Source organism: Artibeus jamaicensis, unplaced genomic scaffold, assembly GCF_021234435.1.
Source record: "Artibeus jamaicensis isolate MK-2021 breed Jamaican fruit bat unplaced genomic scaffold, CSHL_Jam_final contig_1016, whole genome shotgun sequence".
In the NCBI taxonomy this organism is placed as follows: domain Eukaryota; kingdom Metazoa; phylum Chordata; class Mammalia; order Chiroptera; family Phyllostomidae; genus Artibeus; species Artibeus jamaicensis.
Window position 1 is genome coordinate 3,485,354 of NW_026521195.1, and position 14,998 is coordinate 3,500,351.

The following is a 14,998-nucleotide window of genomic DNA, read 5'->3' on the forward strand; positions in this document are numbered from 1 at the left end:
CCAAAATGCACGTGCAGGGGAACTTACTCGGAGATCAGTTTCTGAAGGGGGGTGGGCAGAGAAGCACCCTATCAGTAAGGGGCTCTCTTTCCCTCCTAGGATAACCAACCATGCCAGGGGCCCGGGGGGGGGCGGGGAGTGTATTTTCTCAAAAATTGCAGTCTCGACAGCTCCACCTGTTCAGGAGACAGCCTCAGTGGCCTCCGCACTAACAGTCCAATCTCATCAGACACACACAGCTGGGGCAAACATAGGTTTACAGCTGTGAGTACATGAAACCCACAGTCCATCCTCGTATTATTCTTTGTTTAAAATTGCATTATTTTCCATGCCAACAACTGGGAACCTCTCATGCCCTACCCTGTATTTGTGGGGGATCTCCTGGGAAATAGGGTCTCTGCTGTCCCCTGTGACTTCTGACCTGGTGGGTCTCCCAGGTCAGAAGTGCCCGCTGGCCACACACTATGTTCAGATTGCCATCCACTCGGAGCACGGTGACAAGGGTGCCCACCACCGCTGCCAGAAAGGGGAAGCAGCTCCGCCATGTGCTCTCTGCTCCCCACAACCCCTGCTTCTTATGGTTTAGGCTTTAGTGTGAATAGAAAGCAGTTGGAAACTATGGACCGTATTTTGCCATGTAAATGCACTCTTGTGTATAGTAAGGATCCACATTTTTGGCCCAGACTTTCCGGGAAAAAAAAAATCTTTCATTTAAATTTTTAATTCCTGTTTTTATTATTTACATTTAGAAACAAAACTGATTATTATATTCCAGGGTATTGTTTTGCATATGGCTATTATAATTGCTTCCTAGAATTACACTTTTAAGGCATAAGCATAAGTAAAAGAGTTAAAAACATTTATAAAGGTACAGAATTAGTACCACTCATGTATAATGTGCATCCTCATTTTTCCCTCAAAAGTTAGTGCAATGAAGTGTGCATATACATGGCAAAATACAGTATAGTGAACAAGTAAATCTGGGATAGAACAGTTGAAGACTTTTATCTTCCCCAGTGTGTACACAGGGCCTTTTCGGGGGAACGGTACAGGTGTGCATGTGATTGATTTCTTCCAAGTCCTTTTTAAATATGTGAAGAGCTCCAAAATGTGGCTTTCTAACATCTGAAAATGTTAAGGAGATAACTTGTTTCTTTTTTGCTAAAGTTTTTTCTTTCTGGTTTTTTCGTTGTTGTTGTTTTGCTTTGTTTTCAGTTTTGCCCTTTCTTTATTCTCTTTTTGTGTGTGTGTGTGGAGCTGTTATCTCTTGGTCAGGACTCCAGGACATTGGTCTGCACACTGGCTTTGACACCTGGGACGTCTGCAGTTGATCATTTGCTGGCTTGGAGCCCAAGGCACTCACTCCCTAAGCGAAGAGAACCATAACCTGCCCGCCTCACTGAGGGGCCTGAAGGGGCAACTGACAGAAGTAATTTCGGTGCCATGAGCCTGTGGGAAATGTTTGTTATTATTATTTGCCCTGGTTTCTGTGGATAGTGGGCCACGGCACCTGGTTGGGTGGCCTGATAAAATCTATTTCCTACAGCATTTTAGTGTAACTTGTGACCTAAAGTCTTAGAGTGATAATATGCTACGTGCCGACTAAAGGCTCCACTTTCAATGAGCTGATTTTGAAATTAGAAGTATAGCGGTTTCCCATCAATGAACTCCACAAATACAGTGTATGAATTCCATTTGAATTATATTCATTCATGTGATTATTAATATGATGTGTACTCAGTCACTGAGTATCAATTTGTCATCCAGCAACTGCATCCTTTAAAGTGCACCACAGTCAGAAGACATTCAGTCATTTCCAATTTAAAAAATATATTTGTATAAACACACATATGTACACACACATACACCATATATATTCCATGGTCCATAAGTTGCCCCAAATCATGCAGGTAAAATTCTCATGGTTATTTGCCCAAAGACCTCTGTTTGCTGGTCAGGTAAAGGGTCAGACTGGTCGGGGCAGAGTGCACGAGTCCTTGTGAAATCCTCATGTGGGTACCACGCACGTCCACAGACACTCCCCTCAGAGAGCAGCGAGGTCTCTCCACGTTGGGAGGACACAGCCAGACCACGGCTCCATAACCACCCCCACTCTCGCTGGCGAGTTAATCCGTGTGGTGCAGTCCATCCTGGAAGAGCAGAAACAACTGTGAAGAAACAGCTTCTCAGGTTGAAAAGACTGGATTCCTTTAGTTATATCTTTACTATATCACTTTTGCACATTGGGAAAGTCATTCAAACATAAGACCAAAGGCATGTGTCGTGCAGGAGTCCCACAGTCCCGCCCCTCTGAAATAACCATTCTATACGTATGGGTTTTAAACAGAAGAATGACCATCCTATAGGCTCTGTCCTGAAGCAACCCCTTACTGATGGAAATTCCGGGCCTTCCCAGACTTTCTGTGACAAAAGCACTAGGAATAAGCACCCTGGAGCATACGTCTTCCCATAGCTGCGAGAGTGTTTCGCCGATCAAACAACTGACCATAGAGTTGCTGCGTCAAAGAGCACAGGCATTTAAGCCTTAATAAGCGTTCCCGACGACACCTCTGTAGAGGTTATAATTGCACACCCTCCCACGCAGGAGGCGGCACTGCTGCTGATGCCTGCGCTGGGTAGGACCGCCCCTCCAGGTCTTCGCTGCTCTATTGGTTACGAAACGATGGTTCTCCCTTGATTTCATTTGGGGATTTGAGGCCATCGTGGGACTCAGCTTTCATCCCCTATTTCTAGTCATTTTAACTGCCTTTTCCATTAGTTGCCATTCACTTCGTCTCTATCTCACCCAGTGGTCTGGTTCTGTCACTGCGGGCCAGGTCGCATCTCTCCGAGGCTTGTCGATGGGTTGTCCAAACGAGCCCCGTCTGAAACCCGTGCACTTTGTTTGCCTCCTTCCCTCTTACCTGATTCCATCCCTACCCCATTTTGAAATGTATGGTTAAAAAATAATTTTCAAAATAAGAGGTGAAATCCTACTGTCATGGAGATTTGCAAATGAACACACGCTAAAGATTTTACTCTGAAGAGGAGACGAGGCACACCCACCCGTTTGTCAGGAGTTGTGCGCTGTCTCAGCAGCTGCAAAAGGCGAGCCTCTAGTGACTCAGGGTGGGCTGTGGAAGGGTGATGTGTGGTTTTCCACTGACACACACTTCTTTTCCTACAGTCTCTCCCCTTGGATCAAAAAATCACCTCCAGAGAGTATCTTGATTACAAAGTAAGACTGGTGGTGGTGAGTGCAGCCTGGTGCTCGGTCCAGCGCAGCAAGAATACCACTTTACCATAAAGGCCTTCTTAGGCGAGCTTTGTTGGGCGTTTTCATAGGGAATCTCAGAATGGACTTTTAAGGGCTTCTTGTTATGCGCTATTCTCAGGTGAGAGATTTTGTAATTCCATCTAATAATGCCCTGGGGAAGTAAGACAGTAATTACACACTCAGGGGGTGAGACGCAAAGGCCTTCTGAGTTAGAGTCACACGCATACAGACATAGGGAAAGGGAGAAGGCCGGGAGCTGCCATTGTAAAATTTAAGCCTCGGGTCAAGAGGAAAGACGGAATTGGAAAACTCACCTGTCTAGATATCGCTTTCCCAGTGGGCGTGCAATTCGTAATTGATTTGATCTCCAAATAGTCAACAGAAAAGACTAACGTGCCGGATTCTCTACCATCTCTCACTTAGGAGAGAGCTCTGTAAACTATGGATCTACTTCCAGAGACCACTGAGTAATCAATCAGATGATGAGACCAAATTCCCTACAACTCATGGGAAGTGACGACTGGCCACAAACACTCCAAAACCAAAACAAAAAGCCTAGAACCAGTAGAGAGGAAACTTAAAGTTAAATAAGCAGTGAGGGAGCCAAGTGTTTCAGATTAACCTTTGGGGGCCCAGGAAAGACCTGCATAGGTATGAACCACCCAGGGGAGCCCTTGTAGGCACAGGAAGTGTTCCCAGCTCTGGTGGCCGAGTCTGCTGGGTATCTCAGGGGAACCATCCAAACTGTTGAAGGGTAAATTTCTGGAAGAGATAAAATCATGAGTCCCTTCCAGATATAAAAATGAGCATGCGTTAAAGATTTTACTTTACTGATTCAATAAGGGAGCCAGGTAGATGTGCTCACTGGTTTGAAGAAAATGTCGGAAGGCTCCCAGTTCTGTGGGGTGAAGGAATGACAAACGCAGGCAAGACCGGGTTTTCCCACAGGCCAAGTGGAAGTCAAGGGAAACTCTGTCGAGCAGCTTACAAAGAGGCTTTAAACAGTTCGGCGGTTGTGGGAGACTGGATTCTGGTAACCCAGAAGGGTGTGCTGCATGCCGATGATACATAGTTTTCTACTGAAACTCAAAACTTATTTTCTTCCAGTCTGTTCTTTTGGATGTCTTTATACACATCTGCTCATGTCTCCTGTAGGCCCCATAAATGTTTTATTACTCCTCCAAATAAAACCTGCCTCACATATGACTAGCAGTTGAGAACACATCTCAACTTAGGTGGTAAATGCCAAGTCATTTTACTAATACTTTTGTCCTGTCTATGAATGATACTGAGTTGTGGGATTGAGTGATTTTTTTCATTTCTATTAGTTGTTGGGTTGTCGTTTATAGGTAATATGCAAAAGAAAATAAATTGCTCACAGTCGAGAAAAACTTAGGTTACAGATGGAAATGGAGGGGCCCAGAGCTTGTTTAATTGATTGATTGATTGAGTCAATAATCATTTCTGGGTTGTTGTCCATGATGCCAGGCACCATACTTTATGAAAATGCAGTGTAAGCTTTTAACAATTTTAAATTGATCTAGAGCAGTGGACAGGAAATAATCATATATAGAGTGGCACGAGTCTCTTAAAGCAAAGAGGCTGCTGCAGAGGGGCCCAGAGGGCAGACTGGGAGTCCAGTCACCAGGACTCTGCAGCTCAGCCCTCCAGGAGCAAGGTCAGGATGTGTGCAGAAGGGTGTTTTGGCGGAATGAGGACAAGGGCATGGTTTGGAAGGCAAGAGAGCAGGTATCGTTCTGGACTTTCCAATTCTTTCTGTGTAGCTGGAACAGAGACAGGGAGAGGGAAGGGATGGGAGGGGAAGAGATAAGAAAGAGGGGTCAGCCATGGGGAGCCCTGGCTGTCTGCTGTGGGTGAAACATTTTAAGCTAGGGAGTTTGCCAATCGAATCTACATTTTAGAAAGACCCCTCAGGTAGCCAGGTGGGGAATGAATGAACTCTAATATTCTGACTAATGATCCTGCATGGATCTTTAACAGATTCTCAGTTTCCCCTCCCCCACCCCACCACCATCTTTGTTGCAAGGTGTGGTCTGTAGCTGCAGCTTTGCAGCATTTTGAGTGCAAGGCTGGGACTTTGTGGTATGGGACAAATGAAAAGAATGAAGGGAGAGAAGGACGACATGAAGCAAGGGTCAGCAAAGCATGGCTGGCCGGCCCGACACAGATGCTTGTCACTGTAAGTGACACTTAGTGGGAACGCAGCCCCACCCACTGGTTTCTGTGCAGCCTGTGGGTCCTTGGGTGTCAGCACAGCAGACTGAGCCTACGAGAGAGGGTGCAATGCAAACATGAATGCAGGCACGATCTGGCCCGTCAGGGGAAAAGTGTGCTGGCCCCTGAGATGCAGGGTGAAAATTTTGTATTGCTTATTTTGCATATTTGATCATGTGCTATTTATTCCCTATATTCAAAATGAATTACGCAAATATTTGCAGCCAGCTTAGTATGGATTTTCAAAGCTTGAAAGTTGTGCTGGCGATAATACTTATATTAATGCCATGTAGAAGACTGTCTGCATGACATTAATTCTCAAAATCTTCCCAAAAGGAGCAGATGGATCTGGTTTATGTGCTATTGAGCTGGATTTATTTTTGCTCAAGGAAAGATCAGGAAAGATTTTAAATATTCTGCATAACTTGCAGGACCTTGAATTTGAAAATCTCAAAGACAGCGAGTGGGAGTTTGGGGATGGAGTGTAACAGTCAGGATCCTCCCTGAATTCTTAGTGGAATGCCTCTGAGCTTAGCCCAGAGCCTTACGGGGTCACTGACTAAACTTAGTGACTTCCTAGGGGGTCCCTTTTCCAAATAAGATGGCCTTGGATGGCATCAAATAGGCATGTGCAGGGAGGACAGGGCTGGAAGGGGTCACACAGAGACACTTCACCACTGGTGTCCCTGGCATCCTCACGAGGTCCTGCATGCCAGCTGCTCAGCCACCCCGAGCCAGGACACACCGAGCATTTCAACATTCATAGAAGAGATGCAAAAACTGGTTTCCTGCCTCGGGCTTCTGTGGTGTCTTGTCTCCCGTACTCACCTCGGGAGATGGACCGAGACGTCTGCATCAGCAAGAACCTCCTTGGACCAATTGAAAGCCAAAGAACAGTGATGTTAAAAAAAAAACATATTTCAGTCCTCGACTGAAATGATTCCACATTTTGGGAGAAGTCAGTCTGCATAACAGTAGGTATTTCCCTCCTGGTGTTAAGCCATCTTCCTGTCTGCTGTCTTCTTGGGTTTGTTAATGGCGTTTCTTGCCTTCTCTAGACAGCAGCCTAATTGGTTATGTCCTGCAGAAACCCCTTGCTGAGAAAGAGATTTCATTTGTTCCTTAATCCGGTGTTTTTATGCAGTATGGAAAAATGCTATTAACTTGTTACAGTAGTTTGTCAGCTTCATCATTAGCCTCCTAATGGAATCCCTTCCTTTGATCTTAATCTGACTTCTGTTATTTTCTTCTTTACTAACCTCCGTCACAACTTCTGGTTTTATTTCCTAGCCCAGAATATCCTTTTCTGCCAGAGAAAAATCATTCTCATCACCAGGAGAAATATCACTGCCCACCCACGGGGGGCATCTCGTTGTACCTGGTGCTGCGGGGGGTTGACTGGGACTCACGACCTTTCTTCCCTGATGTCACAGAAAACCCAAAACACGGCAAACAAATAAACAAACAAACAAACACCCACTTTGTGTCATTCCTTACAGTTGGAGAAAATGAAAGGCAGCGCTCCAAAGTGTGAAGATGCAGATTTCAAAAGGAGGCGACTGGGTTGGAGACGTGGAACAGGCTGTAAGTACCCGAGGTGTGGCCCTCCCTCTGGGGTTTCTGCCTCACGCAGGATGACTCTGCCACCTCCTGCTTCCTTCTGTCCCCACCTGGTGTTCTGGCGGTGGCGGAACGCGTGGTCGCCATGCCACCAGTATTATTTGACATCCTTCTTTTTATAAAATTGAATTTCTTTTGAAAAATGTCAGGAAGGGACACATGTTCTTCAGTACAATGAGCTGAGCTGGGGACAGATTTGTCACTGCCACCTCCCAAATCACCTCTTCTGCTTCTGACAAATATCATGTGTCCTGAGCTTGTCTGTCCTTGCTGACCTTAAAGAAACAGAAGCGGGCTCCCATCCTTTCTGGTCTCAGCACCGTGGCCTGTCACAGCGGGCAACTTAGAGATGACGAAGGTGTTCCCGTAGATTCCTCTGCTGCTGTCCCCTCTGGGAACGTGCACAGGGGACCCAGCAGGACGCCACGGAAAGGGCTGTACGTGAAACCAGGCTGCTCTGCATGGTGGTTGGGAAACTTTGCCTGCTCTAAAGCGTCTGTCAGTTTTATTTCACAAATCCCTTTTGTTTCCCAATAGAGGGACCGATTCTAAAAACAGCTGCTTCTTCACTGTGGACCCTCCCTCTACGTGGGTCATATGAAAAAGAAAACAGTGAAAGGAAAAAAAAAAGGAGGAAAACCACTAAAAAAAGAAGAAAAGGGGGGAAAAAAAGAGAACATTAACGTGAAAAAACATAACAACATTTAACTTTATTCCTGGGCAGGGGAGAAACAGAAGCTCTCCCCCCCCTTCCTAAGTCCTCCACTGGGGTCCTGTCCCAGAGGACAGAGGAACAAGACACAAGCACAGGAACGGACTCTGTGAGTTTTACACGGCACAGGAGCCTTCGTAAGGAAATGGAGATGCAAAAGGAATGGCGGAGCCCAAGTGTCTCCGTGCTGGGTGAAGAATGGACAGATGGGACAGGGTGAAGGGGGTGATGGAGGCTGAGTGTAGGGGAATATGGGTGTGGGGGGAGGGGGTGGGAATGGGGGTGGGCGAGGCTCAGCAAGACGCCTGCACTGGGGTTCCTCTGTGTGTCCCAGACTTTGTCCTCAAACGTAAGGGCCCTCCTTTCCTTCGAGGGCACCTCGTATATGAAGGTTTCATGACCTGACCCAGGGGAAGGTCAGAAAGTCCTTCCTTCACGTGCCTTTTCTCAGAGTTTCTCTGTTTCAACTATTTAACGTGCCAAGGTGCCGTACAGTGGGGCAGCCTGTCCCGGACTGTCACCACCTGGTAGATCAGCCTTTTTCTAAGAAAATGGTATTATTGCTAGTTATTCCTATGTCAAAACTGCCGCAAAGAGAAAGGAGTCTGTTAATGTCATGATGCTATTGCATCATTCTACTTTCAGGTAGTTAATCCTGGAAAAAGCAGGAAGTCCTTCTTTCCCAGATCTGAAGGTCTGTGTTGAAACTGACAGCAGATCGTAAGAGACTAGCTGTATTAGAAATTAGCTTTTAATTGCAATCATTAGATTAACCCTTCTCAAGAGTCCTAGATGCTGGAATGTAGTCCTGTCCTGGGGCCCATTACAACTTAATGTTGCAGAAGGTGTACTGTAAATGCGTAGCTCTGTTCTTTCCTTTCTGCTCTTCAGATGATGTCACCAAGTCACAGTCCCAGGAGGTCTTACAGACCTCTCTCTCCATTGGACACCACCTGGCCATAGTCATGTGGCCCCAGGCAGGGCGATGCTGGATGCCGAACACATCAGATGAAGCTTGCATGAGTGCTGAGCAATCAGCACAGCCACGACTCTGAACCCCTTACTCACGATGGCTCGTGTTTTTTCTCTGTGAAGTTCCTTGACTGTGAACCACTGAGGAGTTTGGGCTTTTGAGTAATAACTTCCCTGTTCTTCGTGACTAGTGCTCTGCGAATAGAGCCACTCTCTTATCTCCACCACAGTCCTCAGTTTCATGAAGTGTTTGGCTCTGAGGTTCAGCAATCTGCCGGAGGTCACAAAGCTACTGCCAGGTGGAGCCTGGATTTACCCCAGGGCGTCCAGCTATCCAGCCTCTGCCCTTAGTTGTTACTGCTCTTGCAATTCACCCAACAATAACCATGTACATTACTTAAATGCTGAATATCGTGCCTGATGATTGCGATACAAATACGAACAGAAATGGTGCATTGCCCGCGAGAAACTCACAATGGAGAGTGGGAGGTGGCAGGGTAATGGAAATGCAGCAGGGCAAATGTCAATACCAGAAATGTGACCGAGTTACATGAGGATCACCGAGGCTTAGTGTTTAATGTTTTCTTAAAAAAAAAAAAGAAGAAGAAGAAGGGTGGTGAGCAATCCACGGTGAAGCTTAGAAAGTGCTGCTAAATTCGCTACTTAAGCAAATGGGAAATGAAAGTACCACTACTCACTCTTTCAATTCATTGGGCCTTATGAGCCAAATTCATTCACCTTCAGCGACGCTAACTCTCTTCTGTCCTTGCCACCCAGAAACAGTGTTTGGAAGTGGGCAGGGAATGCTGTGTTGGCCCGGGCAGTGGGGCACAATTCGATTCTGGGTGATAGACTATTGCTGGATGGCGTGTACTTGTCTTTCCTCAGCAGCCTCTATTCTTCTCGTTCTCCCAGCCTCGGTCCCTCCTCCCGGCCCCTGCCTCCCTTCCCCACGGAAATACTTCCTGGATGTCTCATGGGGAACTTGCTCCACCACAGACGGATGCCCCTTCACAGAGGCTCCTCTGCCCGGATGCTTCCCGGCTCCATCACTTGGTGGGTTAGTTTCCTAGGGGGGTGGGAACAAATCGCCACAAACTGGGCGACTTGAAACTGTAGAAATTAATTTTCTCACAGCTCAGAATCCAGATCTTTTCAATCAAAGTGTCAGGAGAGCCATGCCGCTTCCACAGGTTCTTGTGTGCGTGTTTGGGGGTCGGGGAGGGGGGCAGACTCTACCGTGCCTCTTCCAGCTGCTAGCGGCCCTGGGTGTCCGTAGCGTTGGAGTGTCGGAACTCGCGTCTCTGCCTGTGCCTTCACACAGACACCTTCACTGTGTGTCGGTCGGTCTCTCACGATGAAGACTCTCCCCTCCAGTGAACTCTCAGCTGTCTTCTTGACGGGCCTCAACCTTGGTCCAGAAAAGCTGCAGACTCGGAGCTGACATGCCTTTGTGTCCCCGCCCCCGCACAACCACACACACATTAAAAGTCCTGAACAAACTCTAGTCAGGTTTCTAAACGCTCAAGGCTGCATCGTTGGATTCTGCCTTCTTAAGTTTCCACCTGGGGAAGCTCAAGGCTGCCCGAAGAACTGGCTGTTTGCTCCTGCCCACGCTGAGGACGGGCCCTTGTCTCCTGGTCTCTGTGAGGGGCTAGGAGTCTAACTTTGACCCGTGCCGGTCAGCAAACCCACGGGTGTTGCACGTACACCAGCCTTCCTCCCCTCCCCACTCTCAGGAAATTTCCACTTCTCTGACTCTGCCCAAACCCTCGCTGTCCTCCCTCCCCACGCCTTCCTTCTTCCTAGAAAGTGCACCGCACCCTCTGCACAAATTTAAGTGGAATTCAGTTCACAATCATAGACCCTCTTCCCTACGGCCATAGTTCCCCACTGACCAAAACAGCCTCACCACTAACACGTGTCTCTCTCTGACCCGCACAGAGACACTGTCATGGAAGGCAGGGCCCCCCAATCCAGTATGACCTTGTCGCAGTCCTTACCTCACTGACACCTGCAAAGACCCTACTTCTAGGTGAAGTCACAGCCCGAGGTTCTGGGTGGGCAGAACTTTTAGGGGGGCATTATCCAATCCACAACTCTCCCTGTGTCCAATTAGTCACTGTGCCAAGCTGCTCTCTACCTAATACGCAATGCCTCGGACGGACCATCGTCAGTCAGGCAGTCAAAGGCCCTCCTGTGCCGCCCTTCTCCAGCCTCCCAGGCAGCTGGAGGCTGCCACGTGACCCCGCCCTGGCCAACAACCCCTCAAGTCAGCTGTGGAGAAAAGAGCCGTTCGACAGCACGGGGCCAAAACCATGAGAGCTGAGAAACATCGCTGATAGTGCCAACCTTCTGTGCCAACACCAGCCTCGACCTGCCCGAATGTACTTCAAGAAAATGAGCCTCTATGCAGTAAGCCCTGTTTAGCCCAAATTCTGTTTCTTGCATCCAAATGCACTTCTGATTGATTTACTCATCAAGCTCAGTTAATTTTCTCTTTGAAATGTCCCTATTTCTTTCCCCCTTTCCATTCAATCAAGTCTTTACCATGTCTCACTAGACAATTAAAATATTCCAATTATCCTCCCAGCCTCCCTGCCTCATTCTAGAATCATCCATTCCCTCTGGGGACTAGAGTAATTGTTCATAGACACAGACCATACTCTCTGCTCCAGAACTGTCTCCCGCTTCCAGTTACTTAGAGAAAAATGTCTAAACTTGTTAGCACTAGTGATCTGGCCTTCATCCTTGTTTTCTACTCTTTTTTACTTCCATATTGTTTGTGCCCTCTATACTTTTCAGTATAAAAGTATTTCCCTGGACACACCGTGGATTTTCACATCTCAGTCTCCATCCTCAGTCTGAAAGACATTGGGGGGAATCCTGTTCGTCCCTCAGAGCCCAGCCCCAATGCACCCTCCTCCATGAAGTCCTCCGCTGTTGTTCAGTGGGAATTAATCCTCGAATGTACATAACATGCTCCTCTACCTCAGGCAGCCCTAGGGTTTAGGATGGTTGACTTTCAGATAACTTGCAGCTCCGCCAAGGGTACATCTGCACCTCCGAGCCCTCCTTCCCGTGCTGGACGCAGGTGTTTGTCCTTCACTGAGAAACATTTCACACCAGCACACGGCGGTTCTGCCTGAAGGTGTGAGGGAGAAGGGAAAATTGGCCTTTTCCCCTCTTCGTTCTCTGGCTGGTCAGACAATTAAAGTGACCTAAGACAGATACACAGGAGCAAACCACCAAAGGTGATTATGATGTATGTGTGTGTGGAGTTCCGTGAGAACATGGGGCCGGAGGACACACTGGGCTTCAATGCCACCTTGAGCTTACGACAAGGGTTGGGGAGGAGAAGGGGTTGGTCATGGTTTAGGACTTCAGAGCGAGCAGGAAGGCCATTCACATGTAGGTGAAAAGCAAATGTTTGGTGGGAAATGCCCCCTGGGCCGTCTTTAACGAGGGGACACAGAGAGGACTTTGAAATGGGCCTCCTTGGTTCCTCCCTGCCTGTCACACCCAAGTGCATGTTTCACACCATTATTGATGATGGTGGTTCTGTCTTTTAGGCCAGTGAGGGGGAAGGTCAAAGGCGTTTCCCCCCCAAATCTTTTGTTTCTTAAAAGTAACCTGCTTAAAATAATCCATTTCCCAAGGAGGTGTATCTTGGGGTGGCAAACTCAGCTCCCTTTCACAGCAAAACATCTGATCTTGCAGCTTCCTCATCTCTCTTCCTTTGTGACACTTGCACTGTTGTTTAAACATCCTGATGCGTGACACAAACATGAAAGTGGTCCTATTAATGAAAGTATTAATTGAGAGCAACATTACTATCGTGAAGCGGGCTCCAATTTGCCGTGTCTTTAGCTTTAATCAGATGCTCAGCGCGCTTAAGCTGGTCCACCGTGTGCAACAGTAAAGAAATAGTACAAAATGAGAGGATCTGGAAGGATATTGTTGAAGGTTAGGGCCTGAAGCCCAGGCCTAATATGAGAAATGGAGACATTTTTTAAAATTAAAGATTAAGAACAGCTGCAAAACATACTAATTATCCAAAGGCAGAGAAAATCACAAGGCCTTAAGGCTCTTGATGGGAATCCAACGTAAGAGGAATTCTCTTATCAAGAAATGAATGAGGACTGATGTTCTGTCCTTCTAAATTAAAAGTGTTTAGGTTGCCAGATAATCACATGATGTAAACTTCAGCATTGGGGATTCAGTCATTAATATGGTAATAATTATGGATGGTGTCAGATGGGTACCTGAATAGTTGGGGGCTCACTCTGGAAAGTATACAACTGCCTAACCACTATACTGTGATGTGGACTCCGGCCCACGGGGTCCACGTGTTGTGGCTGCGATGAACAAATTCACACGGACTGCAGAGGCCTGTGGAGAAAAAGGGCCGGCATGGCCACTCTCTGAGAGAGAAGCCCTGCCCCTGCCTGGACAGGCTTTTATTGTTTTTCTGGGCACATTACATGGAGGATGGTCCTCATTTACTATGCACAGTTTCACTGCAGGTGATTACCTTTTACAGATAACAAAGGAAAGAATGTTGCTAATTACTTCAAAGAGAAAGGATATTTGCAAACACAAGGGGAAAGGTGGTTGAACTTGTTACACTCCATACTTGGGAGGTTTAGAACAGACTTTAGGAAGTTACTTAAAGATATGCAGTAAACATTTGCTGCCTCAATTCAGGGTGAGGGAGTTTTGGCAACAAGCAAGGTTCAAAGCAGCCTGGGTACAATGCAGGCCTGGTTCCCCACGGGAAAACCCATTTGTGGGCGTGGGTCCTGTATGCCGACTCATTCCCCACTGGTTTTCTGAGTCAGGGGCTGGGCTGCATTCGCCACTGCCATGTGGATTGGTTCCCTGTAATACTGTACACCTGAAACTAACATAAAATAATATTAAATATCAACTGTAATTGAAAATAAAATTTAAAAATGTTTAGAACTTACATACAACAAAGTTATCATCACGATTTTCTGCAAAATCTCCATTACCAAGTCCTTCTCCCCAAAATGGAAATGATTTTTTTAAAGAATATTAAATGCCATCTAAAGGCACTACAGAACTGTAAATTGAGGTAAGAAATTACTTCAGAAAATTACTTTATAATCTCTAATATATAATTAGAGATTAGAGCTTTTGCTGCCCAAACTTTATTTTCTATTACATTTTTTGTCGTTGACACTATTACAAACATTCCCATTTCCCACCCTCCCTTGCCCACCTCCATCCAGGCCCCGCCCTCCCTTCCCTCTGGCCATCGCCGCACTGTTGGCTGTGACTATGGGTGATGCATACATGTTCTTTGGCCGACCCCTTCACCCTCCTTCATCCAACCCCTCTGACAGCTGTCAGTCTGTTCCACATGTTTATGCTTGTTTCTATTTTGTGCACCGGCTTATTTTGTTCATCAGATTCCACAGGTGAATGAGATCATGTGGTGTTTTTTTTTTCCACTGACAGCTTATTTCACTTAGCAGAATACTCTCCAAGTCCATCCATGCTGTGGCAAAAGGTATTTCATGTTTAATCTACGTTTTTAATGTAAAAAATGTTCATGTAATCACGTGCACATTCTGTAACACTCAGGGACGAGACAAACGAGGCACAGACACCATAACTGCAGACGGCGGAGCACGTGTGGCCGCAGCTGCGTAGAGAGAACCCTGCACAGGGCTGGTCTCCGACTTCTGCAGGCACTGCACACAGCGGGAGAGTAATTAATTGGGCTGCAAGAGAACAAAGAATTCCTGATCAAATAAGCTTAGGAATAGCCGTTTACTGAATCCCGTCTTGGAAACTCAAAGTGTACATTAGCATATTAAAGAAGTCCCATGCTTTCAAAAAATCCATTTAACTTTGTTTAATGATTTACTTGTAAAGAGAAATAATCCCCCACCCCCCACCCCAGCACACCTATTGCCTTTTCCAAGGAAACAAAAAGCATATAAAAAAAATCAAACGGTTTTCTTTGAATTTCAGTTTGGGAAGAACTAACCAATAGGTGCTCTCTCTCCCTTCTCCTGAGCTCGACCGTGCCTTTCCTCCCTCTCAACTCTCAAGGCACCTGTCTGTCCCTCCCCAAGCTGCAAGGGCCCTTCTGCTGCCTCTGTAACTCATTTCCTGAGTCCATGCCCAGCTGGCTCACTTCCACCTCTGTG